This window comes from Canis lupus, chromosome 9, assembly GCF_048164855.1.
Source record: "Canis lupus baileyi chromosome 9, mCanLup2.hap1, whole genome shotgun sequence".
Lineage (NCBI taxonomy): Eukaryota > Metazoa > Chordata > Mammalia > Carnivora > Canidae > Canis > Canis lupus.
In genome coordinates, this window is record NC_132846.1 from 52,296,372 (window position 1) to 52,323,480 (window position 27,109).

At 45.0% G+C, this 27,109-nt stretch overlaps 1 protein-coding gene across 19 annotated transcripts in view; it reads left to right on the forward strand.

Annotated features, from left to right (window-relative positions):
- The first annotated feature begins 14,249 nt into the window (after positions 1–14,249).
- NRXN3 (neurexin 3) overlaps positions 14,250–27,109 on the forward strand; it is a 1,529,630-nt gene continuing 1,516,770 nt past the window's right edge. For all 19 annotated transcript variants that reach the window (XM_072839524.1, XM_072839530.1, XM_072839517.1 and 16 more), the window contains exon 1: positions 14,250–14,589. The gene's annotated coding sequence lies outside the window, so the exon portion shown is untranslated. The remainder of the gene's footprint in view (positions 14,590–27,109) is intronic.

Sequence of the window (27,109 nt, forward strand, 5' to 3'; positions counted from 1 at the left end):
GCAAGCTGGGAATGTCATAACCCATCCATGAAGGTTCAGATTTCTTGAAAGGAACTGAGCAAGAAGTGGGGTGGGATACAAAGAAGCCAGTTATGGAAGATGCATGGAATGGGACAGCTGGGAAACTGGAGAATCGATCCTAGCCCCAGTCTTTTCCAGAGGATGTTAGGTGAAGAGGCAGGCTCCAACTGAGATTCAGCAGCCTTCACTCTCTTTTCCTAAGAGTGGTGGATGTTGAGGATATAGATGTTACTGGGGACTGACAATTGCTCTTAGATGGAAAAATTATGAAGAAGACAATGGAGGCATTTTTCTGGCATTGAGTTTATCATTGTTCCTGTGAAGAGTGCTTTGTTCCTAATGGAAATGTGCACTGATATTTGTATAATGGAACATAGGGTGATACTGAGTGCAAATGACTTTATACACACATGCTGTAGGGTCTGGTCATGTTCTCATCCACACTCATATTCTGGGATGCTGCATTGGTACCAGGTACAAAAAGTGCTTTGAAAGATGCAGAATCTGATGTTCAGTGAGATAGTAAAGAGCTGTTAGGCAAGAACATGAGTTTTGGAGGGAAAGCTAGGAATCAGAGATACCATAAATCTCGAAAGGCTATAAGTCAAGTTCAGATAATGGGAATTTTAAGCACCGTGAGGCCATAGGTAGTGTCTAGAATCCGACCACCAGTTGAAGAAATGTCACTAGTGGCACACATAAGAGTCAGTGAGATGTGCTCTGATCTTAAGTCAAAGGCTCTGTTCTATTTATTTCTGGGGATGGTGGATCTAACCCTAGCCAGGGACTCCAGAGATGACTTTTTCCCTCCCAGTTGTTAAACTGGTGGAAGAAAATCAGCACCTGGAACGACTTGGCCATTTCCAAGTTATTGATAGCACAAGATTTTAGGCAAAATGTAATAGAAGAAAATATTCTGGCTTTGTGCTTTGTATTATTAAATTTTATTCATTTACTCAATAATGTATTTTAAAATGTATCTATGATGACTAAGGAATGATGCAGTGTGTTGCTAAGAATACAAAGATTAAAAAGACTGTTACTTTCAAGGAGTTTATAATCTAGAGGGAGAGAGAAACATGCAAACAAGTAACTCATGTGAATTAAAAATAGCCTGTTGTGGAACAAAGAGAAGTGAATTACTATGGAGGATATTTAGGGACAGTGTCATGGAGGATCTGGCCTTTAGCCTAAGCCTTAAAGCGTGAATACAATTTTAATTGGGTGGGGAGATGGAGAGGAAGAAAGAGTCAGGAGGGAATTTTGGGATAAGGGAACAGCATGAGTAAAAGCTTAGAGGTGTAAAAAAGTGTGTAGCAAGTCTGAGGAAAGGCAATTAATCCAGTGTGGCTGGCATTTAGGGGGCTGCTGAGATGAGGCTGAAAACACTTAGTATCTCCAATGAGGAGGATCCAGGTAATTATATAATCGTCCCATTTAAATTGGCTAGTAGATGAGGGACCTAGAAAGGGGACCAGATCTAGAAATAATACATTTCAAAACACACACAGCTGCTTCAACACATTTTTTCTTCCCTCTTCACTTCCCCTTGCAACCATACAACCCTGTTTGTGAGTGTGGACACTTCTTTTGTGCTTGTAAGCTCACACATTATTTTCCTCACCTACATATACTCAGACCTTCGAACACATATATCCTACCCCCTGACCTCCAGTGTGTGTACACCTTTCTGCACCAGCACAGTGGAGCATGCAGAGGGCCAGGTGACCATTAAACAAATATCATTGAGCTTGGTAGGAGGAAGCAGAAATGGATTGCAAATCAGGTGCAAAGTGATGCGTTCTGCAAGTCGGCTAGAATAATTTCAGACCCCGGACCTCCTGCTGAAGTGAAAAATGACATTTATAGGAGGGAAGCTTAGAATTAATCCTCCAAAATGATAGTAAAGTGAATTCTTTCCTGGCTCTGCTGTGATTGCTCTTCCTCCCATTTCTGTCGCTCCTTATTATTGTAATGAGTTCTGCTCTCCAAAGTGGATAAAGTCACCATTCAGATAAGATCAGTTTTGTCTGGTGCAGCCACGTTGATCTGATCACAGTTTGGACTGCGGTTTTTGAATTCACCTTGGGTATTTAACTTTTAGGGGGGGAAAGAAAAGGAAATAAAAATGCCGATCTGGCACAGAAGTAGCTGCAATCAGTCAGCTGGCTTCAGACCTACTCTCTCTGTCCCTACTACAGGATAGCAGATTCTTTGGATATTCCTTGGACTCTGGGGAGCTTTTTACCAGGATCACCTTTTGCCTTGTTCTGATATTTGAACTGCAGTGGAGGTGGTTTCACTGGGGATCATTGGTCCGCAATTCCTAGTGGACTTTTCACAGATCATGAAAGGTCCTGCGCACCTGCTACGCCGCGAGGGAGCTCTCCGTGGTGCTGAGAAAGCCGAGCGCTCCTAGAAGACGGCTGTTGTTGGGAGCTCTCTGTGGTGCTGGAAGCAATATACTTCTATAGGGAATTTGAGTGGAAATTGTCTGCAAACAGCTCTAAAGATCATCATTGCCCCATAGGAGGGTTGAGATGAAACCAGAGTAGCAAGCTGTTGAGGGCTTGCTGGATGGCTGTCCCCTCCACCCTAAAAGATAATGACTGCTTTCACATTTGCTTCTATTCTTTGATGCCAACTGATTGTTTTATAAAATGCTTAATTTGTTTCGTTTCCTACCTGGTGGTGAGAGGGGAAAATATAAGCTTATGCTAATTACAAGGAGTGTATTGTTGTCCACCTGAAATACAAGCATAATAAAAGAGCTGTAATTCATATATTCTACAAACATTTGTTGAGCACCTTTAATATGCTAGGCAGTGTGGTAAGTGCTGAATCTTGGGTGTACTTACAGCACACACAGGAGTCAGATAAACTGTGACTTCAGGAAAGCTGCTTTTTTGCCTTGACAAGTACTAAATATCTGGTGTATAACAACTCAGAACTTCAGGTAGTGGTTGTAGCCAAGAGATTTGGAAAAAGTCCTGAGAATGTTGGGGTATCTTTTGTGACTTCAATAAGCTGAATGTAAGTGTTACAGTAGAGGAACATTATGAGGCTTGAGAGGGTTCTAAAGGAAGCAGAAGTCTATATTTTTACATGGACTGAGTCTCCATCCCTGACTTTAAAAAAAGTCTCTTCAAGCTTCGGGTTGAATCTGCTGCCTGCTGGGATTTAGATGCCTCAATTTGCATAAGGGTCTCTACACTGTTTGTCCTGAGGAGTGGGCTGGGAGAATGCCTAATGCTGATATGTGTGTGTGTGTGTGTGTGTGTGTTCATAAAGGTATGCACTTGACAATATGATGGGAATACTTATACAGCACATATTATATTTTGTGATTTGCTATGATCAATTTACATATATTAAATTGTTTAATTCTCATGACAAGCTTTTGAGGTAGGTAGTATTATAGCTATTTTACAGGTCAGAAAAACGAGGCACAAAAAGGTTGCCTCATACAACTCACAAAAGGTTATGCAGCTAGTAAATAGTAGAGCTGTGATTTGATGCCAGGTAGTCTGCTTCCAGAGTCAATTCTTTTAATCACTATCCTATAAAAAGATGAAGATTACAACTTCCTGGGAAGTGGTTACATGTTCCTTGAGGTAAAGTGAAGTATTTTGATGGCTTGATTCTCTTCTCTTCTCATGTCCTTCATACATATAACAAATGCCTCCCTCATCATTTTATGGATTGACTTCTAAGAACGACACACCTTAATGGCATTTCTGAAATTTTATTTATCTTTTAGCTGAAATTTTACCAAGTAACATTTGTCCTATCCTATAAAAAATTCATTCGTGATGGGCTCCTTATCAGTCTAAATTCAGAGAAACATTCCCTGCCTATCCAGTCTAAAATGGCACTTCCTCCTCTAACCACTTTTTATCACATCCTATGGCTTTGTTTTGTTCATTGTATGCATCACTATTTTGAAAATATCTCCTTATTTATGTGTTCTATGGTTTTCTATTCATCATTCCTCTTAATCTAAAAGGTATGTGAGAACAGAAGATTTGTTTGTCTTGTTTATGCTGCATTCCCTCTACTTGGAATGTGATATGATCAGTAATGAATCCATGCCCAAGAATAGTTTGGTAGACTTTTGTAGGAAAATCCAGAGAAAGAGGAAGAGATCTAATAAAGTCCTCTGAATCCAGAGAGATTTGTAAGAGCAAGTATGAAATGGAGAAGTCAGCATATACCTTATAAAAAGAGCTGGAAGAGGGACCACTTCCAATCAGCAAGGGCAACCGGTTCTTGGGAACCAGAGTAAACAGGTGTCTTGGTAGCTGTATTTGTGAGACTAGTATGTCTCACCCTTTCACCAGAGTTGTTCTGCATGTTTGCTCACATTGAAGATTGACAAAAAGGAAGATGGGAGGTTAGGAGAGTGAGGTATGGTTTAGGAGAGTGAGTGACTCATGAGTTTGTCATCTCTTTTCCTTGAAGTAAAAGAGGCATCTTGGGTTGTTTCTTTCCCCCAGATGCCTACTGTAGAGATCTTGCCTATCCTCAGAATGTGGTCCTCAGAGTCTGATCAGCAACACAGAAAAGGGGTGGGATCATCAGTTTTTAATGTGATACACACTTGTTACATAAATTAGAAGATAAATTGGAGAAAAGGTGATGGGGCATGGAAGGGCAAATTAAGACAGTTAACATTTAAAAACCAAGAATGTGAAGCTCTTAGAATGTTTGAGTTCTTCAAAGGTGGTTTAGACATGATTAGTTGATTTTCTAAACTTTGAGATAATTTTCTTTCCAGATTTTGGCATTGATAGTACACACTTATTCATTTACCAGAGGCTGTGGAGAGAAGACTTGAACCAGTTAATTTGGAGTTTGGAAGCAGATGCATTAGAGCATTTGGTGGGGGAAGAGGTTGATTTCCTGGTCCCCGTAGTTACATGCCAGATTTTCATATTTTGCGATTTTCTTAGTCAACAATTGCCTAAAGTCTATTTTCACCACCAGTGTGCATAGGGCATTAATTACTGAAATCTGTTTCTCACAGTTACCCTCACAGAGGATTCTGATTTACTTCCAGAAGAGCCTTTCGTGCAAAACTTCTATTTGCTCTTGTCTGCCTTTGCATACATCCAATGGGGAGTAAAGAATGGGAAGGGCTTCTCAAGGGGCTGGAGATGTAGAACATGAGGGGGGGGGGCGTGTCAGAGAGGATAACCACTGATTAGAAAGGACAGGAGGGAAGTAAAGAACTGAAACTAATCTCTATTGAAAGAAATTAGAGGATGCAGGACCTGGGGTTAGACTCTGTTGATGGATACTTTTGAGGGTACAGAGAGGAAAATGGATGTGCACAGGCATGGAAACCAGAAAGCCCTAGATCTGAATTCTTTCCCTGAACTTCCTTTCCTGACCTTACAAAATTCTTTCAAGTATTAAGTGAAATAATTATATGAAATTCTGGCACAGGATAGATGACAGACAAGTGGAAATCATTGTGGGCTGCCTAAGTGTCCAAACTTTCTTTTAGTCATTTATCACATATTTATTAAGACCTTTCAAGTGTTAAGTATGATTATATGAATGTGATCACTGCCCTCCTATAGCACAGAACTTTCTAGTGAAAGAAGGAGCAACAGTCATCTTTAGGAATATTTTGTTGTGATCTAGTACTATCACTCTGCATTTATCTAACAACTACTGTGTATCCAGCCCTTGTTTGCTTTGTAGGAAGGGAGTATACTTGTAGGAAGAGGAGCAAGTGGGCTTAAGTAATCTTTCAGGAAATGAGAGGCCAGCCTGGGATAGAGAAGGGACAGAAAGAATGAGCCTCATTTGTTTATTCAGCAGACATGCATAGTAAACAGCAAAGTCTTAGCCCCAGCAGTGGGCTCCAGTGGAATTTCTAGGTTAGCAGGGGCTTGGCATGGGAGTAAGCAAGAAAGCAGGAGATTACAAACATGAAAACTCTTGATATTGTGAGCTGGGGAGGGGAAGATGGAGTGGATGGACCATGGAAAGGGAAATCACAAGTTACAGGGAGAGTGGCTCAAGCAGTGGGTTAGGAAACTGAGCAAAGTGCTGGGGGCGGCTGAGTGGTATCAGGAAAGCAGATGGTGATCCTTGAGAAGGAGGGTGCAGATGGCAGTGGTGGTGAGGAGGCAGCGTGGGGTGAAGAACAGTCTCAGCTCGGCCACTCCAGGATGGGGGAGAGACTGGAACACAATTCCCCACGCTGGGTAAGCTCTGTGACTCATCTGGCCCCCAATGTAGCATCTGACAGGGGGACCAGGAAGAAGGATGTTGGAGACTGTGAGGTTCTTCATGTTGGGCCTTGGATGTTAGACGTGAACTTCAAGCATCTAGGAAATCCTGGTGAGGAAAGAAAGCTCTCCTACCAAGGAAAGAACATGAGAACCCTGCTATAATCAACTCAAAAATATCAAGTTAAATTTCTACTGCCTGCTTGACCTTGGGCAAATAATTTGGTCTGAGACATGGTTTGCTCATCTGTAAAATAAAAGGATTGGGTTAAGTGATACTTAAAATGCTGTTAAGCTCTGAAATTCCATGATTCTGGGGAATATTTGAAGGTCTGGACTGTAAAGGACAGAGTACACTTATTAGTCTACTATTACTAGAGCTGTGTGTGAAGGACAACTGTGAGAAACAGTGATTAATTCCCTGTGCACACTAGTGGTGAAAATAGAGTTTAAGCAATTGTAGCTTAAGATGTTGCAGGAAGGAGGATTTTGCCTTAGTGTAATATGTTTCTGAATAATGGAGTCATCCAATGATGAGTTGGGCTGCTCTGTAAGGTAGTGACCTCCCTGTTGCAGGAAGTAATCAATCACAGATTGAATAATGACATTTTTGACCTTTCCTGCAGACTGGTTGAGCATGTTATTAAGTGGTAATTGGTGGTGAATCCCAACATGTATTTCTCAGAACATGATCTTTTTCATGTTACTAGGTCTTCTGTGGGGCCCAAAGGGTTTTGTGCTAAAATAACTTTGGAAAACACCAGATTAAAAAATGCTAAGCAAGTTTGTTTTCTATAGGACTTCTCAGAGACTTAAATATATTAATGTGGATTATGAATTTTCTAAATATGTTTAACAATAGAACTCTTTTTCACAGAATATTTGGTAGGAATAGTGACCAATTGAGCATATTTGGAGAAACATTGCTTTAAGTGATTGTTTTATGTTCCAAGTCCTTTGCTCCTAGAAAGAAGGTATCATAAGTTCTCTGTAGTCCTTAACTAGGTTTGATGATGAAACCTAATTTGGGGTTTAAAGCCTTAGGGGGGTGGGCATGAGACTCTGGATGGTACTGTTAGACCTGATTCGGCTGGTAAACTTAGATGAGTCCCTCCTCGTGTCTGTTTCCTCATATGTCAAATGGGGAGAAATATGTTGCATCCAATCCTTTTAGGGTTGAAGTGTCATGAAAGAGTCTAGAATAGTACTTACAAAATTTAGATTTTGAATCATCTGGGCATCGTGTTAAGGTGTAGCTTCTGATTCAGCAGGTCTACTGGGGATAGAGAGAGAGGCCAAAAATCTGCATTGCAAACTGCTCAGAGGTAATGCTGGTGCTGTGATGGCCACACTTAGAGTAGTGAGGATCCAGAAAGCCTCACTGTGGGGCCTTTATCAGGAGCATCTCTCTGTGTAAAAGCAGCAATAAGCTTTGTGGTGTCACTACTTTCCCTGGAGATCTGGTCTGTGTTTTCAAAAGGTATTATTCATGAGGGAAAATAAATCAGGCATCTCTCCTGTGTCCCTGTGATGAGGTTTGCTATGGCCCCTCCCAAGGGAATCCCTCTTCCTCTTCTGCTTCCCCACCCCCACTGCCTATGGCTCTCCAGTCAGTTAAGCTATTTTTTGAGTTTGAGTTAAAACCATTTCAGACATATTTTTAACTGCGTCCTGTTCGAAAAGCTGTTAGCATTTGGCAATCATTCCATCTTCAGCTTGAATCCTGGGGAGGGTGTTTCTTTCTTCTCTCCTCTCCCCCACCCCAACAACCAGGCAAAAGTATATCATTTAAAAATAGTCCTAGTGCGTGGGTCAGAGAGAATGGTTGCTGGGGATGGGGATGGAGATGAGGCGTGCTTTGGACTCCACAAAATCATCGCTGCTGATGCTGCCTTTCCTGCCTGCACCTGCAGCTGAGCTGGCTTTACAGCGTAAGGGGGTAGGGATGGTATGAGGCCTGTCCAGTAGAGGGAGAGAGAGGGTCAATGGGGCAGTGGGGAAGCACTGGGATCTGGGCCCCGTTGTACCTCCACAAGCAAGGTTGCCAGGAATGATAGCAGAGTTGACATCTTTCCTGCGCATGATCCTGAGATATTCTAGAACCAGCACATTACCACTGCTATTATTATTATTAAGGATCTCCTGGGAGTAGTGCTGATGGGAAGTTTTATTTTTTTATTTAACAAACACTTAAATAGCTTTTATACTGTGACAGCCACTGTTGGAGTACTTTAAAAATATTACCTCATTTGATCTTTATAACAACCCTATGGGGTAGATAGGTCCTATCATGATCTCCCTTGTATGGAAGGAGAAAGAGATACAGTAATGGTCAAGCAACTTGCCCAAGGTCCCAAGGCTTGTATGGGGTAGAGCTGGATTGCCAGCCTGTGCAGCCTGAAGCCGGGGTTCATGCCCTTTGCCACCACATTATGCTGCTGCTTCCTGAGGTGAAAGTCCTGTCCAATCAGTGCTCAAACTAAAAGTGACTGTGCCAACCCTGTCTGCTCTTACTTCTCTGGTGGGAGGAATGAGGTATAAAACAGACAAGAACTTCCATCATAAATGGAGAAAAGGGTGATTCTTTTTTGAAAGCAATCATCACGTATTAATAGGTAACTCCCTGTCACTTAAACATTCAAACCTATTAAACACTCCAAATATACCTGGACCATGTTAAAATTTGATCCTCAAGCAGGAAATTCTAGAATTGCTCTGAAAATGATCAGAGTGGGAGGAAATAATTTCATTCTCAGTCTTTTTCTTCTACAGCTTTTGGTGAGATACTCTGTCATCATCAGTCTAGCTGAGTTTCCTGTGCCTGGGTGCTTAGGGAGAAAGATATAGCCACGGGGATGCCATTCCACACCCTAGCCTGGGTCTCCCTGAGGCTGGAGTCAGGAGTCCTATCCTGAGGGCTGGTTCTTTTCAGCTGGCAAAAGCCTACCTGAATTCATGGAGATGGCTGAGAGGCTTCTACTGGCTGCAAGCCCCAGAGAATATTTTATTTCCATAGAATAAGCAGGAGAGAAAAATAAGGGTACAGATCTCCCTATTGAATCTGAAAGTTGGAGACCTTTGGCCTTCCCAGGAGCTGGCCTTTCCTTCAGCCTCTTGGGGGTGGCTGATACCCTAGTGGAAGGGATGCCTGGAGTTAGAACTGCTTCATGGGCCCTAACCTCCTCAGGCTCCCCTTTGGGCTTATGCCATCACCTGCCTGCAAATCTCACATTCACTTGCTCTTCTTCCATCCTATGCCAGAACACAAGTGGCCTGATTAGGTGTACAGCTTTCAGAATTTGGGAAGTTCTGCTGTTGGCTCCCCAGGACTCACTGCCAGCCCTGTGTCCTCTAACTGGGCTGCAGGGACAAATCTTTCTGTACAAATCCTCTTCTTGAAGATGCCAGGCCCCTCTGTGGTACTGTCTGCACTGCATGGTGCATGTCTAATAATACTAATTAATAAGCAGTCACTTATTAAGAACACTAGAAACATCATCACGTAGGTGACAGAAAGTCAAATAAATTCCAGAAGGCCAGCAGTGCAGCACAGCTTTTGGGTGTTGGGGGGAGGTAGGGAGAAGAAAGAACACAAGGGATACTTGCAGAGGGTGTTGGGCAGACTGCTTTGAGCCAATAACATTTAAACGTGAATCTGAAATCTGCTCAGGAGCAAGGCATGTGAGGACCCAAGACCTTATCTTGACTAAAGTGCTGGCCCAGGGATTGGCAGAAGTGTTTAGCATCCAGTTTTTAATGATTTAGTCTTGGCTGGAGAAACCTTTGATATTTCCAGGATGGTTGGGGTAGTGCAGTAGGAACTCAGGACAGAAAGGAACCATTTAATGGATGAAGAAATTGAGGCCATTGACCATTATCATTATATTCCAAAGATTATTGAAAGAATAAGTAAAAAAAGGAAGCTATATAATGAAGTTTTAAAACTCCCAGCCAAAGCAAATCCTTGAAATTCATATACAAGAATCATTAGGGCAACAGGAATGTATATGTTAAGTATATTTATCTGTAACCCTGATTTTATGGGTACAGTCTTGCCCATATGAGTAAGACACACACACACGTGCAAATAAATATGCTGTTGCATAGGGGCGCCTGGGTGGCTCAATCCATTAAGCATCTGACTCTTGATTTCAGCTCAGGTCATCATTTCAGGGTTGTGAGATCGAGCCCCATGTTGGGCTCCATGCTGAATGTAGAGTCTGCTTAGGATTCTTTCTCCCTCTGCTCTCCCCCCACCCATATGCAATTGCATATATTTCAATAAATAACATAAAGCTGACTTACTGTGTGAAAATTAAATGAGATAACACATTAGCACATGCCAAGTGGTACCGGCAGGTAGTAGTAATACTATTGATCAGAACTGATAGTTGTTGGTATGCCCTGATAGAGTCAAATCAGTTGCTTATGGCCAGCTTTCAGGCTGATTGGATGCTGCTGCCTGTACTATCTCAGATGTTAAATATTTAAAATCTCATTCTGAGAATGATAACTGATACTCTTTGTGGTGGACTTTCCATGTGCCATTTGCTATTATAAATGGGCTTTTGATATAATCACCACAGGAAATGGTTGAGAATGGTATTGTTCCCATTTTACAGATGAGAAAACTGAGGCTTGAAATGTTAGTAACTTGGCCAAGGTCTCATAGCCAGCAAATGGCAGAGCTGGGATTTGAATTCAAATGTCCTCTTAGCAGAGCCTTGGGATCTTAACCATGATGCTACCAAGTAGAGGGCCAGCAGGGTGACCTGTGGTGGTGGTGGTGGTGTTTATTACTGTCACTGTCATTACATTAACCTGATTTTTTTCCAGGATGCCATGGACAACTTGTTCTTTTGATTGGCAATGAAATTGTTCTTCACTCCATCCTGAAAATGCCAGTCTGGCACATTTGAGAAAAGCTGAAACCGTCCCTGTCCCATTTTGTTCTCCCTCTGAACTAAGTAAAGGCAGCAGCCACACAGCCGAGGGAAAGGGATATAGGCTTCCTTTCCGCAAGGGAACCTTCTAACCTAATGGCCTCTGATTGTGGCCTTATGACTGTCAGAACTGTGAGCAGTGAAAGACCAGAATCTCTGAGGGCTTCAGTTGCCCCTACTGAGTCCTTTTAAAAATAATCAGTACCATTGCTGACATGGCACCTTCATTTAGGCGAACACCTGATATTGTTTTATGCTTATGGTTGTATTACGTGTCTAGCATGTTGTCTTTGATGCTGTCTTTCTCTGCTCTTTGAACATATCCGTCCTTGTAAATCTGGAGCTAACCGGGGGGAATGCTGGATCACTGAGAATGAGCAGAGTGTAGTTAGCTAAAATGCTATGGAGGAAAGAACAAAATGACCCTAGAGATTTCATGATAAAAGGCAGGCTAAAAGAACACACCAGAGTAATTGAAAGGTAAATAACACTTAAGCCCAAGAAACTACTAAATGGGATGAAATGATAATAACAAATATATTCAAAGTACGCAAGGTTAGAAAGCAAAGGGCTAAAAACAAGTAAATGAGAGTAACTGTAGTGATCCTCAGTAAGTTAAAATATTAAAAGTGAAATGATGAAATAAGAGAATGCTAACTATAGGGGGCAGTCCAAAGTTAATAATCCCATGCAGGGGCAAAGGCAGACCTTTGGGTCAAAGTAGCAGATACTTGTTTAGCCCTTCTGTGGGGCAGGTGTTCTCTGTATTATTTTATCACTAGTTCTCACAGCAATTCTATGAAGTACAGGTGTTCTCTCCATTTTGTAGGTGAAGATGCTAAGACATGGAAAGGGCAAAGAAAACCATTCAAGTCTCAGGGAACATAGGTGGCTAAGATGGGATTGGAATCCAGGTACATGTCCTAGCCTCAAGGTTACTGTAGATGAACAGTGGACTTCTCTAGAGGATGTCCTTCTAAGGTTGGTGTTTGTGGAAGGAGTCTGATGGGAGCTGACATCTCAGGACAGTGAGTCCTCAGGCTTTCCCTTTGGGCTTATGCTCTCAGGTCCCCGTGGAGTCCCTTAAGTCTCTTCCTGTTGCTCCCAAAAGTGAGTGTACCATTGTTCCCAAGATCCTGCTGGATCATGATCGTTTCTTTATATGGTTCTTCTCTCTGGAGCTCCAGACAACTTGCCCAAACTCATGCACTAGGTTCTTTGAATTTCCCTTCTGCGTTCCAAGAACAAATAAGGTACATGGGCTTCAAGAAAGGCCAGGTAAGGAAGATATAGACCAGCTGGCTAGGGCAGTTCAGGTCTCACATAAATTGGCAGAAGGTGATGTGTCATGCATGAAATTGATCCATTAAGGCATATTTGTTTGTATTCCTGTTAGGTGCCAAATACCATAGTGGTATTGAAGATTGGGGACCCAAAGAAACATAAAAAAAACAAAAAAAGACTATGATCTAAAAGGCAAAACAGACTGAAAAATCAACTAGGAATGCTGGTATTACATGTGACCATCCAAGCCTAGCCCAAAAATGCCACTTTAGCCCACCAAACTTGAATTTATCACTTGGTTCTTGACAATCCCATACAGCTTCCTTTACATTGTTTCCATGACTGTCGTTTTTCCCTTGCTTTATAGAAACACGTTTGTCTTCCGCCAATGCAGAGTGGACTCCTTGGGGGCAGAGAACTTATCTTCCTCATTTCGTTTCCGGTTAGCACAATGTCTGGTACACGTGCTAACAAAGTTTGCTGGGTTGGGTAAATGCTAGGATGGCTGAAAGAATGTCCTGTAAAGAGCAGAAATTTAAGAACTGGCCTCCATAGAAGGGAGGCAATATAGCAGCGTGGCTGAGTAGGCAGGCTCTGGAGTCAGACCCAAGTTCAAATTCATTCTGGTTATTTCTGGCTGTGTGACCTTGGAGAGCCTCCCTAAAGCTTTGACTTCCTCAACTGTAAGATGGACAACTGTCAAATAGCACCAGTGTCAATGGACTGGACGAGCTGACCGATGTGATTGCATGTGGTAGGTGCTCAACAGTTGTTAGTGGCTATTCCCGCTGTTGGCCCTGGCCAGGTGAAGGATGTGCCATTAGAAAGGGGAAGTTCGAGAAGACAGAGGGGTGGGGCTGTTTTCCCTGGTGAGGCATCAGGGCCTGATGCTGAACAAAACCTTGTGTTTGAAAAAAAAAAAAAAAAAAAAAAAAAAAAAAAAAAAAAAAAAAACCTTGTGTTTGGTGCCACCGACTGTCATCTCTTGTTTAGGCTCGAATGCGGAAATGTTTCCACAGACATAGACTAGTTCCGCAAAACTGGCAACAAATTTCAAAGGGTTTGGGGGTGCAGTGGAAATACCTAGGCCTTGAGCTCAGGGTGCGAGCCACAGAAGGGAGCCATCCCCCTGACCCACCACAGCACTAGACCCCTGCGTCTGTCTTTCTTAACTTGAAGCCCCTGTGGATAGAGTTGGCTGTGCCTCCATCCGCCCTTGGATGGGAAGCCCAATTTGTCACTTTCATTTCTATGTCCCCAGTCGTCCTATGCACTGTGCCTCATCCTAAGCAGGCATTCAAAGTGCTTGTTGAAGGAACCACTTTGTGTCCTAGTTACAGCCCTAGCCTCCACCAGATGCTCAAGGATTGCCCTGATTTCGCAAGGAGTGCCTACTTGGGGAAATTGAGGCATGCTTCTAGGTGAGGCTCCTCTCCATTCCCTGTCTCTGCAATAAGACACATGTACCTTCAGCAGTGGGGAAGTGGCTTAGTCTACTGAAGCTGTAAATGAGGATTTTGTCTTTATTTTTAACGCCTGCTCCGGTTCTGGCAAAGAACCTTCCTCGGGCTGGGGTGGGGGGAGGACTGAGCTCCTGACACTGCCTCTTTGTCACAGGGGGGCTGCACAGTGCCTCTCCCTGATGATATCTTCTCAGCTGTTTGCAAAACAGCCAGAGAGGAGGTGAAGCCCTAAGCCAGGCAGCCTGGCTGTCTCTTTAAATGCCGGGGTCTGTGTGAGAGAGGGAGGGGCCGGCTCTGGAGTGCGTGAAATTCCTGGGCTCCCCGGCAGTCTCAGGCTCCGAGCTCAGCCCTACACATCTCCTCTTGCATGCAACTCCCCGAGAGGGAGAGGCGAGCGTGTCCTCCCCTCTCTGGCAGCCGCCAGCATCTCAAGCCACCGCGGACCTGCTTTTCACACCTCTGACACCCCCCTCCCTTCTTCCCCGCCACTCCCTCCCAGAGAGAGAGAGAAAAGAAAAAGGAGACAGAAAGATTCTGGAATTTGAACCTTCCCAAAGAGGAAACATACCCAGCAAAGTCAGTTGACTAAACATCAAACAAACAAACAGATCCCAAATCTTCTGTTCAACTGGAAAGGTAAGGTTTGGGGGGAAAAGGAAGGCAGGCAGGGTTTTGAAACAACTCAAGGTTCTTGTTCGTTCTGGGAAGAGGTTGCTCCTGAGAGGGTAGAAGTTTTCAGTTGGGAGCGACCAACCTAGATTTTTTTTTTTTTTTTTGGATGCTGGATCCGAGAGCCTCGGCTGACCATGGGAATGGCTTTTCAACTGGCTTTCTCCTCTTTCAGTTTCTCCTGGAAGTTGAGTCCTTTTGCTCCAGATGTTGGAAAAAGTCAGAGAATGTTTTAGATTTTTAAATTTTTTGGAGTCTTTCTCCTATTTGCTTAGATTGTTAGTCTGAAATGATGTATCCCCAACACTTCATTTTGGGCAGGTAGTTTTTTTGGCATTTTGTAGCTACTTTCCCTCTAATTATTATTATTTTTTTCTTGGGAGAAGGCTGGCTCAAAAGCGAAAGAGAAGGGACACTCTGAGGATCATAAGACAAAATTGAATTGAGACGGGATTTCCCTAGCTGTTGAGGAATTAAGGGGTGTGTGTGTATGTGTGTTATGTGTGTGTGTGTGTGTGTGTGTAAGATTTTTTTTTTTTTTTTTTTTAGAAAGGGTGTGAGGAGATGTTTCTTGAGTCTGAAGATTCAGGTTGGACTCCTGTTATCTTGTGAAGGTGGGCATAATCAGAAGGTGAAAAGGGAGAGTGTGTGTATGTGTGTGTGTCTGCGCGCGCGTGTGCGCTCCTGTTTGGATCTGTTACAAGGAAATCTTCTTCTTCTGCCTTCCATTTGTTTATATTAATGATTTAGTAGCAGGCTTGCCTGAAAACTTCCACTCTGTGTAAGCACTGTGGGTTTTGCAAGCTCTCAGTGACCTTAAAGGCTGATTCGATGTATTTTTTTTTTTCAAGGCATTGTGTTGTACCCAGAGTTTTGGCTCTTTCCCTCTCTCTTTTTTAACCATGAAACTTAACTGCTTTAGAAACATCATCCTGATGACAAGGGAAAAATAATCTGTCCTCCCCTCACCCCCCATCCCTTCCTAGGCCAGTGATGTAATACCAACCTATGGGCTCGGCTGCTTTGCAGGTGACTTATCCTGTGATTACTTGTTAAAAAAATAAATTTCTTCCACCCTCCATTAAATGCCTTCTCTTTTGATTTGGATGTAGAAATACCATCATGCAGTGAGAAAATTATATTTTTGCTAACTCTTACTGGGTTTAGTTAAGGTAGGATTCTTTTCCCCTGATCATTATTTTTAAATTTTTTTTTTTTAAATGCAAAGGTCAGAGATCATTGAGAGCTAGGCTAGGATGGAGCAAGACACAGACCACCTAGGAGAAGTGGGAGAGCAGGAGCTGTCCTCTCCCCGCTTCCTCCGGTCATTCCCGCTTGGGGAGATAGTTTCCTTTTACCAGACCAATCCACCTCAATATTCTTAATTCTTTCTCTGCCCGGGGTCCTGTGGATGGCTCTGGGAGCAAGAGGGGCACTTCTTGTCACACCTGGAGGACAGTGTAGTTTCAGGGGTCAGATGACCGTTTGCCTTTGTGATGAAGGTTCCAATGGAAATTTGAACTCCCAGCGCACTGGGTGACTCTGTGCCCGGGATAGTCTATCTGGGGGCACCTGGAGGTTAGGTCTGGCGAACCCGAAGAACTAGCCCTTTATGACTTTGCTGTTCTGGGGTAGAGCCTCCTTCATCGTTCAAGGGCTTCTGCATCGCCTTTCGAGTTAAAATGGTCCCGCTGGTTATGATGGGCAAGTTTACCTAAGGGCTACTGGGTACGTGGCGGAGGGATGGAGGGGAGAGAGACATAGCAAGGCTGGAATTTTTTTTTTTAATCATCTAGCTTAATCTGCCTATGTGATATTGGGGCAAACGATATTTCAGACGGGTGCTGGTTGTGCAGAGATATTTCTATTGTTTGATTTTTTTTTTTTTTGTTGGGGAGTGGAGAGCAAGGGCTCTTGGCCCATTTTCTGCAGCCTGGGGTTCATCCTGAGAGCCAGTCTTCCTTCTGGAAGAGGGGGAAAAGGCTGGACGCTGGAAGTTCGCTATTAAAGTGAGCAACAGGGCTGGGTTAATTTTTTTCTTTTTAAACAACCGGACTGTGCGAATACCCTTTTCTGGAGCTTTCCGGCCCTTTCTAGTGAAATAATGATTTTTAAAAAATTGCTTCTTAAGATGAAGGGGCCAGAAATCAAAGGGATTCTAGATTTTTTAGAGACAACTACCTCTTTGCTTCTCTGGTAGCTCCCTGTTATTAATTATTGGGGGTTGTACGGGGGTCTGGCCTCCGTTTTGGTTAATTTCTTTTTAATGCTGCGTTTCTACTGAATATGTTGATGATTTGCTGCTTATATAAGGGAAAGAATGTATTGAGGTGGATTGATGCTTGGGGTTTTGAGATCGGCTACTGAGATTGGGTGGCGATTGGTGTATTTGTCGATGTGCATGGTAGGAAGGTCTTTTCTTTTGGGTGGTGGGGGACAAGGGGACGGTTGGGAAATGGTAGATGAGATGCTACAGCGAATGGGGATATGAGGGGAGACGGAGGTGAGGTCGGAAGTCACCGGTTTGCAGAATTTCTGTCTTGCATCCCCCTTTCTCTCGCTCCTTGGGAAAAAAAAAATCCATTATCTCTAAAAACACATTATTCTTCAATTGGCCTTTTAGAGAGAAAAAGAGAGGGAGGGGAGGGGTTAATTTGGTAAGGGGGCCTGGTTGTAATTAGCCCACTGCTGCAAAACTGAGATAGAGAAATCCACCCGCACCAGCTTTGGGGGCACAGAGAGGCAGCGGGAGATGGGGGACAGGTTGTCAGTCTTAGATGAACAGTGGAGCAGTGGGCTTGGCGTTTGGGTATTGTGTGCGTTCGTGTCTCAAGTGCTCGTGCAGTGTTTTCCACCCCACCACCAATTCCCCCCTTTATCCTCCCCCAATTCGGCCATGCTCTTGCCTTCTATTGCCATGCATGGCTCTCCCCTACCCCATATGCCCCCCTCCCCCCTTTCCTCTAGCCCTTTCCATCTCCATGAGAAAATTCAGATTCTGATGGCTCTGCGGCTCTTTTTTCTTTCCTTTCCTTTCCTTTCCTTTTTTTTTTTTTTTTTTTTTTTTTGCAACACAACAGTGGTGCGATGGCCTTTCCTACATGCCACACGGATGCAGCCTTCTGATAGGAGGGCTAAGTCGGCACATCTACACACGCACTTGCACACGCTCTTGCACACACACACACTCAGACGGACACAGGCGACCAAGGACTTGATTTCGTTTGGTTTCATTCCCCTCTGTCGCTCTCCCCGCCCCTACCTCCACCATGGCTCCTTTCCACCCATCTTCATACGGGCAATGCAGTAACGCTATCCACGTCTTCTCCCCACACCGCTCTCTTCTTTCTCCTCGCCATTATTCTTTCCCGAAAGCTGTGGTGTGTCGCAGTTCATGGGATTAGCATGTTGGAGAGTCTTTGGGGGAGGGGACTTCTTGAGAAGGGATTGGAGTGGGGGTAGATGACATTAATGATTTCTTTCCCTTTTTTTTTTTTTTGCCAAATAAGCATCCAGTGATAATGATCCAATTTAACCATCCGTGTAATATGTTTGCGGCACGTTGGAGGAAGGTTATGGGGAAAGCAGAGTCTGGACTGGGTTACCTCTGGGGAGATTTGCTGCCTGGACGGTAGAGACAGACAGCACCCCCACACCCACCCATACGTATGCTCTCTCACGCCAACACACACAGCTCTGCTCAGTGGGCTGTGTCAAGCCAGAGGGCACTGCAGAATGTCCCAGAGTTGTCGTCGTTCCTTGCGAGGACGGAATGATGTCTTTGTCCTACCCAGCTCTCGCTCTGATGTCCGATGGTGTCTGGTCTTGAAATTCTTGGTGGCCTTTGTGTTGCCTTTTGGGAGGGGGCTGGCGGGGTGTTTGTGTTTTGCCAAGCCCCGGTATGCCTCCTGTTGGACCACATGGGAGCGTCAACACCATGTGTGCGGGTCACGCAGGAGGCTGCCTGTCTGTCTGTGTCGCCGGAGTGTGATTGTTGGCTGTGGCCGTGCGCGGGGCTCTGGAGAGGTGCGGGGGTGCCAGGGAGGGGGAGCTGACTTCCCTTGGGGATGGGAGGGCAAAAAAGCAGGGGTGTGGAGTGTTCAGGGTAGCTGAGAAGAGGGTGGTGGTGGGGGTGGGGGGGAGAAACTGCTCGGGTCTCCAGGGAAAGCTGGCGCGAGGTCCCCGTGTCCCCAAGCTAGCCTGTGGGCGGGGGTGCTGGTGGCTGACTGGTGGGCGGTACAGACTGAAGGGGGAGAGGTGGGCGAAATTGAGGGTTTCCCTGCCACCTCCGGAGCCGTCCTCCCGGCGCCTGCCCGCCTTGGGCAGCTGGGCCCTGGTGGAGGCCACAGCCCCCAGGATCCGAGATGGCCCTGGGAAAGCAGCCGGCCCCAGGGCTCCCGGGCTCCAGGCTGGGCTGCCCTAACTACCAGACGCCATTTTCCGTCTCCTTTGGCTAAAGGTGTGTCCCTCTTTATGTAATTATAAATGAAACTGGCAAACATTTTGCCTGAAAGAAAAAAAAAATCCCCAGAGCAAAATGCTGATTGTCCTCCGTTTCTGATGTCCCTCCCCCTTCCCGGGGCTGACCTTGAGGAGTTAGGGAGAAAGGGTTACGTCATTGCTAGAGAAAGGGGAGAAATAGGGAGCAGGATGCCTCAGGGGCAAATTTTTGTGCCAAACACTGAGAAGGGAGTATTCTTGGGATCCCCACTCCCTTCTCCTTACATGACCCTTATGTGTGGATGGGAGACGTGTAAAAGTACAAGTGTCCCTTCCAAAGCTTGCCTCCTAGAAATGCACCTGCCTGGTAGGTTAGTTAGTCTGCCTGTGATGGTCAGGCCTGGTCTCCCCCAAGCACACACCTGCAGGCAGAAATGGCTGAGCCACAGTTCTGACCCTTGAGGTCCAGCCCTGGCTGCTCTGCAGTTGACTAAGTGAGGCCCTGTGGCTGGGCCAGTCACAGGTGGCAGTACTGGGCTCCAGTGGGGGCTCTGCATGGGACCAGCTCCCAGCCTCTTTCTCCAGGTCCCTGTGCAAATGATACCTACTCAGAGAGGACTATCTTGACCAGCTTTCTGAAATAGCCCTTTGACCCCACCACTGGCCACTTTCCAGCCCATTAGCTTGCCTTTAATTCTAATCAGCTAATCGCTACCTAATACTGTATTATATATTGAAGTGTTAAGGTGATCTTGTCTCCTCTAGAATGCAAACTCTGGGTGCTCGGGGACTTTGTTTTTGTTCATTGCCTTCTTCTTGGTGCCTAGGACACTTCCAGCTGCATAGTAGGTACTCAACAAATATTTGTCGATTGGAGGAAAGAATCTTATGGGTTTGGTATTGGCGTTCTCTTTTCTTCTCTAGCACCTTGGATCTTTCTTCTGGGAAAGTTGAACTTTGCCTCTGGCTGTCTTATCCCTCCATGCAAGTCCCAGATCTGCTGGAGGGATTGGAAAATGTGAAACTTTCTGATTGAGAAAGGTCTCCATGCCTGACTCAGAGGGACTCTTCCTCCTTCATGATCCCTGTAATATTAGTCATCATAGTCATCATCATCAAAATGGTGGTATAGCTGCCATTTTTGAGGATCTTAATATATATACCAAGTTCTGCACCAAGATTTTTTTTGGTTTGTATTTTTTTGGCGTCTTTTTTTTTTTTTTTTTGGTAAACATTCATTATCTCATTTAATTCTCCAAACAGCAGGATGCAGTATATTCTTATTATTTGCCTTGAAACAGAGGAGATTGAGGCTTAGACTTACACAAAGTAAACTAGTAAACTGGCAGATCAAAGTTTGAACTTAGGTCTGTCTTATTCCAGAGTCCAAGTTCATGACCCTTATGTATTACCTGTTAGAGGTAAATGGGAGATGAGCCATCATCTCTTTCAGTGCCCTCAAATACAGATGAGAAAACTGAGGTGTAGAGAGATTAAGTGGCTTTTCCAAATTCATATGCCAAATCTGATCCAGAGACAAAGCTGGAATCCAGGTTTCTTGGTGCCCAGATAGTGCTCCTTCCACACCATCATACATACTTTTTCAAAGGGTATCGTGCTACTGGCTACCTGAGGGGCCCTCTTAGTTCTTCTCCTTCCTCTATCAGAGGGGCAGGTCTTGGTGAGGGGGTTGGGGGGAGCTGTGCCTTTAAAGAGGGCTGACTTGACTCTTGCAGAGTAGAGGGAGACTGGAGGACGACTGGTGGCCTACACTACCAGGTCACTGGAGTCCTTGAGCGCTGGTCAAAGTTATCCTCTGAATGTGCTGGAGGAAGAGACCACAGTGGCATGCTCCAGGTTTTCAATCCCATGCCCCTTAAGGTTGCTCTCAGGATGTAGTAGCGGCTCCATTCAGAATTCCAAGCAGCTGGTCTCTGGATCCTGACAACCTACGAAACTTGTGTGTTTCTCCTAGACTGGCTTGGCCCTGGTTTCTCAAGAAAAGGAGGCATGGGCTCAGATATTAGCCTCAATGTGTTTCATTTCTGTGTCCAGAGGCTGGCTAGGGAGCATGATGTCATGAAATGTGGGTGAAGGGCCCCTGTCAAGTTCTGCTGCTCCACCCCTAGGGTTGGCCTTAACCTTGAATTAGAGAGGGGTTAGACATCCTAGCCAGGTGTGTGTGTATATGTGTGTATGTGTGTGTGTTGTTGGGGTGAGGGCAGTGGGATAACGGAGGCCAGAGTGCAGTGGATTCTGAGAACCAGGGAAGACTTACCCTGTGCCTGGACCTTGAGACAGGGCATGAAGCTGTTTCTGTGTGACCTTGAGATGGGGTGACCAAATGCCCTGGTTTGCAGAGACAGTTCCCATCTAGGCCTTTGTCCTAGTGTAATTATTAACTTTCAAAAGTGTCCTGGTTTGGATGATAAAATATATAATCATCTTTCTTTGAGATGGCGCCACCCACTTTCTGTTAATGGGTAGAGAGAGGAAAGGGGAATGCAGCGGGGGAAATCCAGTTTTAGGAGGAAGGTGACTGAAAGTAGAGCCTTTTGCTAGAGATACTTCCACTGTCCCCATTTTTAAAGGTTGAAGACCTGAATCTTTTGACTAGTTTTACGATCAACATCACCACTACTACTAACCTTATTAGTCTTGCAACACTACTACTAGCCAACATTTGAGTCTTACTGTGTACCAGATATTATGCTAAGCCCCTGACATGCATTATCTCCCTTAGTCTTCCCACAACCCTATGAGATAGGTGCTATTGTCATTTCTGTATTACAACCTCCCGCCCAAGGCCTAAAAAGGTTAAGTAATATGTCTAAGGTCATGCAGGTAGGAATGGCGAGGTCATGATTTAAACTCAGTGAGCCTGGCTCTGAAGCCTCTGGTTCTTAAATCCTGTGTCATACCCCCTCTGTGGGCCTGTACTCCAGATCCCAAAGTCTGGGAACCTGATTCTGAGAGCTGACCCACTTGCCAGGCATTCTGACTCAACTCTGGGACATGCTGAAGATGTTGCTGCCAGTCAGAGGCACTTTAGGGTTAGGGCAGGGACACTGCTGGCCATGCAATGGCACTGCTGGTTGTCTTTATGATGGCACTTGGAAACTCTGTTCCTCGTGGTGTCTGTTACCTTCTTCCTTGCTTCAAGCATCTTGTCAGAAAAAAGAGTTTAGGTTGTTTGGGATGGTGGTGGGTTGGCAGAAGGCAGAGAACTTGCAATGTGTTTACCTCTGCTTTATTCTGTGGCCCTGATCCTTGATGAGCCTGCACTCTCATGGCTCCTGCAGTAGGGCCTGGACCTCAGTGGGAGAATCTGGTGAATGGACTGTCCTCTAGCACCTGCTATTCACAAAGCATGGTGTCTGCTTGGTATTTCCTTTAGACAGGTAGTGTTCTCATTTGCCTGACAAGGAAATGGGGTTAAATAGCTTGTCTAAGATCAGACAGTGAAGAAGTAACAGACCTTGCATCTGACTCTAGGATTCATGCTGTTTCTGAGAACTTGTACTGGAGGAGAGGGGGCAGGAGTTATAGAAGATCTAAAATGGGGACTAGAGGAGGGGAGGTCTTCAAATCAGCTCTTGAGGCTGAGGGCTGGTTGGAGCATCTGGGGCTCATCATCTTAGTCAGCCAGGGCAAGATAGCTGCTGACCCCTAAGCTAGATGAGTGTGGTTCTGGTCTGGAGAGCAGGCGGGGAGATGGGCTCATCCACAGCTTCTTAGGTGGAGGCTGGGGACATCTTTCCCACATGGAATAGTGATATGTGTACTGACACCAAATCCTACCTTTCCCTCCTGCATCAATGTCATCAGGTTAAGGGTAAGAAGGGATGGGTGGGTTTACGCCTAGATCCAGGGAGGGAAATACACAGAGGGAAGAGTATGGATTCCCTAGACTGGAGGACTCCACAGCCAAAGGAAGAGCTTTTTCTTGGTTGAGTGGGAGGGAAGAGAAGAGCATTTTTCTGACTGAGGGGATGGTCTGAAGCCCCCAAGCTGAGCTGCATTAGCTTCATTGCAGTCCCATTGAAGACTGTGTTTATTTTTCCAATAATGTGTTAATTAAACATCGATTTCCGGATGGAGGAAAGGGAATTGGATTGCTAGAGCTAAATGGAGTGAGGAGGATGGGGAGCTGGTAAGAGGGGCCCCAAGCTGGAGTCAGCATTCTTGCAGCATTGCCCCAGGGGGTGGGGGTAGAGGGGAGCTGGGGCTGCCTCTTGTTCTGGTTCCAGATTTGGAATTGCCATCTCCCCATGAGCCTTCAGGAGGCATCTTTTCTACCCACTGGCTGCCAGAGCAGATGGAGAGTGCTCTTTGCTGAACCTCAATTCAAGGAAGAGAAATGACTATTCCCCATCTTCACCGGCCTCTCTGCTTTGTTGAACTCCCTTGTGCCCAGCCTCATGTTAGCATTCTTTTGATAAATGTGGGGTTAGTGCTTTTATACCACCACTTTGGAAACTGAGTCTCAGACAAGTTAAATGGCGAATTCAAGAGCAAAGAACTGGCAAAGTACGGCAAGGAAGGGGGCCCTGGAGGAGTAGGAAGTACCTGAGGTTGGCAGAACAGCTGCCAAGGGTCCAAGCTCCTGTAAAGTAAAAAAAAAAAAAAAAAAAAAATAGTGAAGCATCTGATAGGCAACAAGCAGGACCCTTTGATACCTTATCGTTGATTCAGACGTATTGAACTAACTATGTGCCTGCAGCCACATTAAGTGCCTTGCCCATAGGTTGTGAGGCTACAGTGACCAAGTGTCAGGGAATATTATTCCCATTTTACAGACAGGGAAAGTGGGGCTTGGAGAGATGAACTTGCCTGAGGTTGCAGAGTTGGTGAATGGTGCTGAGATAAAAGTTGAAGTTACTTTAGTAAAGAAGACTCTGGGAACCTTTATAGTTGTGCTCCATTGTCTTGTATATACTGATACACTCAGCAAATCACCTATAAGTTCTAGGAGGTAAACACATGGGGCTTTTAGGATGGATGCTCTGACCAGACCATGTGCCTCAGAAATATCCGAGGTCTTGCCAGGTGACCCCCACTGTCCCTTCCTTTCTTGGCTGTAGCAGCTTAGGCCGAGTGTCTGGTTGGGTGGAGGCTGGTCTGGGGTGTTTGTGGTGCTTGAAGCCTGCATGGTGGTGAGCTGGGAGGTGGGGGGTTAAGTTAGAGCAGCAGTTCTCAAACTTTGCTGCATATTGGATTCACAATATTAAATCCCAAACCTATGTTGCACCTCATATGGATTAAATTAGAATATTTAGGGGTAAGACCCTGGCATCAGTATATTTTAAAGATGCCTGGGTGATTCCATCAGGCTTGCAAAACAGTGGTTCAGAATGTCTCTGCTGCAAAGCAGGTGTTGGCAGGCTAGGCCAGCATCTGTTTCCAGAGTTATGTTGCAATTGAGAAAGTAATTGGTTGTACCTACCCAGGACCCAGTGGGGGCAGTGCTTATTGTGATCAGTTTGCTTCTCTTTAGAGTAGCATCTTTCAGACTTTGGTATGCATCAAAATGTCTTGGGAGCTCTTACAAAATGCGTATTCTCAGGCCCACTGCACATCTGAGTTAGGTCTGGGGTGGGGCCCAGGAATCTACATTGAAAGCAAGTACTTTCTGTGGCCGGGTGAAGTTGTGACATACAGGGCCAGCCTCAGAACTCCTTTTATTCCATTCCAGAACTTTGTGAGACCCTCTTTATTTGGAGGGCAAAAAGGTAAGGACAGGGTCTGCTGTGGTTACCTATTGCTCTGTGAGATTTGGCCTTTTTTGCCTAGGACCAGGTGTCCACTACTGACATGGGAAGGCCTATGCAGAGCTGTGTTTAGTGCCCTGTGTGCAGGAGCCCTGAGGGAGGAGAGGATGATCCCAACCTGGAAATTCGGCAGGCTCCCTTCTCAGGTTTAAAAAAATCAGAGTAAATCTCTGCACAACTTGAGTGTTTGGAAGTCTGTCAGCAGCAACCATCCTGAGCCTTCCCCAGGGATCAGTGAAACAGCTTCTCTGGGGCTCATTTTAAACTTTTCTTCCAAAGCTGTCAAAAAATAGAGAATAGTCAGAGACTCTCAGAGCTGGAAGGGACCTTGGTGATCATCTATGCCAGCGCTAATATTCTGTTCATCTATTCATGCATTTATTCATCCAAGAGATATTTATTAAACACCTACTGTATCCAGGCACTGTACCAGGTGCTGGGAATACAGCCACAGTCAAGAGAGATTACTTGGTTGTTCCCTGATGGAGCTTACACTTGGGTGGAGAGGTAAGTATCAAACACCACCAAGAAATATATAATTATTAATTATGATGAATGCTCTGAAGGAAACATACAGGAGGGCTCTGAGAATTATGGAGCCCTAATGTAGAATGAGGGCATAGAGGAAATGTTGATTGAGTGGGTGATAGAGATGATTCCACCAGGGTCCACAGGCCTGTTTATTCTGGGTCAGGGAAAACCCGGGGGAAGGGTGAGCACAGGATATCTCTGGGGGCATAGTTGCCCCTCTGTCTCATGAGTAGTCTCTGCTTTTCTTCCCTTTGGCAAGAGCCACCAGGCCAGCCTTCTAGGTCTGTTGGCCCATAAGTCCATAGGGAACATTTACCCTCTGACCCTGTCTCCCCACCTTCCAGCCCCACCTGTTACTAATTAGTGAGATGCTGGTCACCTGATATTCCCTCCCACCTCCTCCTGGTGCCTCCCTAAACAATTGCTGTCTCCTTCCCTGTGCTCACCTGCTATCTCCTCCGCCCTTAAGTTGTGGGGTCCTCTGGCCACCCTGAGAAGATATGAGTGGAGGTAGGAAGAGGTATAGGGACTCAGGTCATGGACTTGGTCTGGCGTCAGGAGGGAGAGGCCAGAAGATGTGCACAGAGAAAGGAGATGTGTTCATAAGGCGCTGGTAAAATATTAAATTCCTGAAAAGTTTACCAGGACATGGGAGTTCATTTCTTTGACCTCCTTTCTGACCTGACCTACAGGTGAGTAAAGCTGTGCATGTAGGGATCCCTGGGTGGTGCAGCGGTTTGGCGCCTGCCTTTGCCCCAGGGCGCGATCCTGGAGACCCGGGATCGAATCCCACGTCGGGCTCCCGGTGCATGGAGCCTGCTTCTCTCTCTGCCTCTCTCTCTCTCTCTCTCTCTGTGACTATCATAAATAAATAAAAATTAAAAAAATATCTTAAAAAAAAAGCTGTGCATGTAGATGAGCACCCCATGAGATGGAGGCCATTTTGCACCCTGCTCTGTGCCTCTTCCAGGGTTGACAAGGTGGTTCTGGCAAGGGGGACATCAGAAGTGGGCAGTCTAGCTTCTCGTCTGCTTTTCTCCAGGTCTTAGAGTGGTGGGGGCTGCCTCAGTACTGGGCTCTAACTCTGATGAGGCTAACACTTGAAGGCCACTCCCCAGATTCCTGGAATCAAGACAGAAAAGAGAAAGCAGGGAAGCTTTCTCTGAGAAGGGGCGGGATGTGTGGGAGGTAAGGAGGTTGGCCAGTGTGTGGGTTGTGGAGTTTGGATGACAGTTGCACTTTCTTTTTTCATATATGTGTGGTTATTTATTTTTTTTTTACAGTCAACTTCTTATAAAAGTGACTTAATTATTTTCTTATTACAGAATAACATATGTTTGTTATAGAACATTTAGAAAATACCAAAAACAAAAATAAAAAATCACCTGTAAGTCACCCCTACAAAATTAACTAGTGGGAAAATTTTTGATATCTGTCTTTCCAGCTTAATTTCTAAGCATCTACAATCCAGGGTGTGCTATTTTGTTTTTGAAGAAATTCATTCGCTCATTTAACAAGCACTAATTGAGCACCCACTCTGTGCCAGGCACCAGCAATCACATTTTGGAAGCTCTCATACTAGCTTGATTTTTCACTTAAAGATGTAGCATGAGCACTTTTCACAGCAGCCTCTCATGCCTTTGAGCTTCCAGATTTAGATTTTGGGTGTAATGAGGCAGTTGGCAAATTTTGGCATCTTAGATCTTATGTCTTAAGGAAGAATTGTTGAGCCTCTCTCTTCTTGG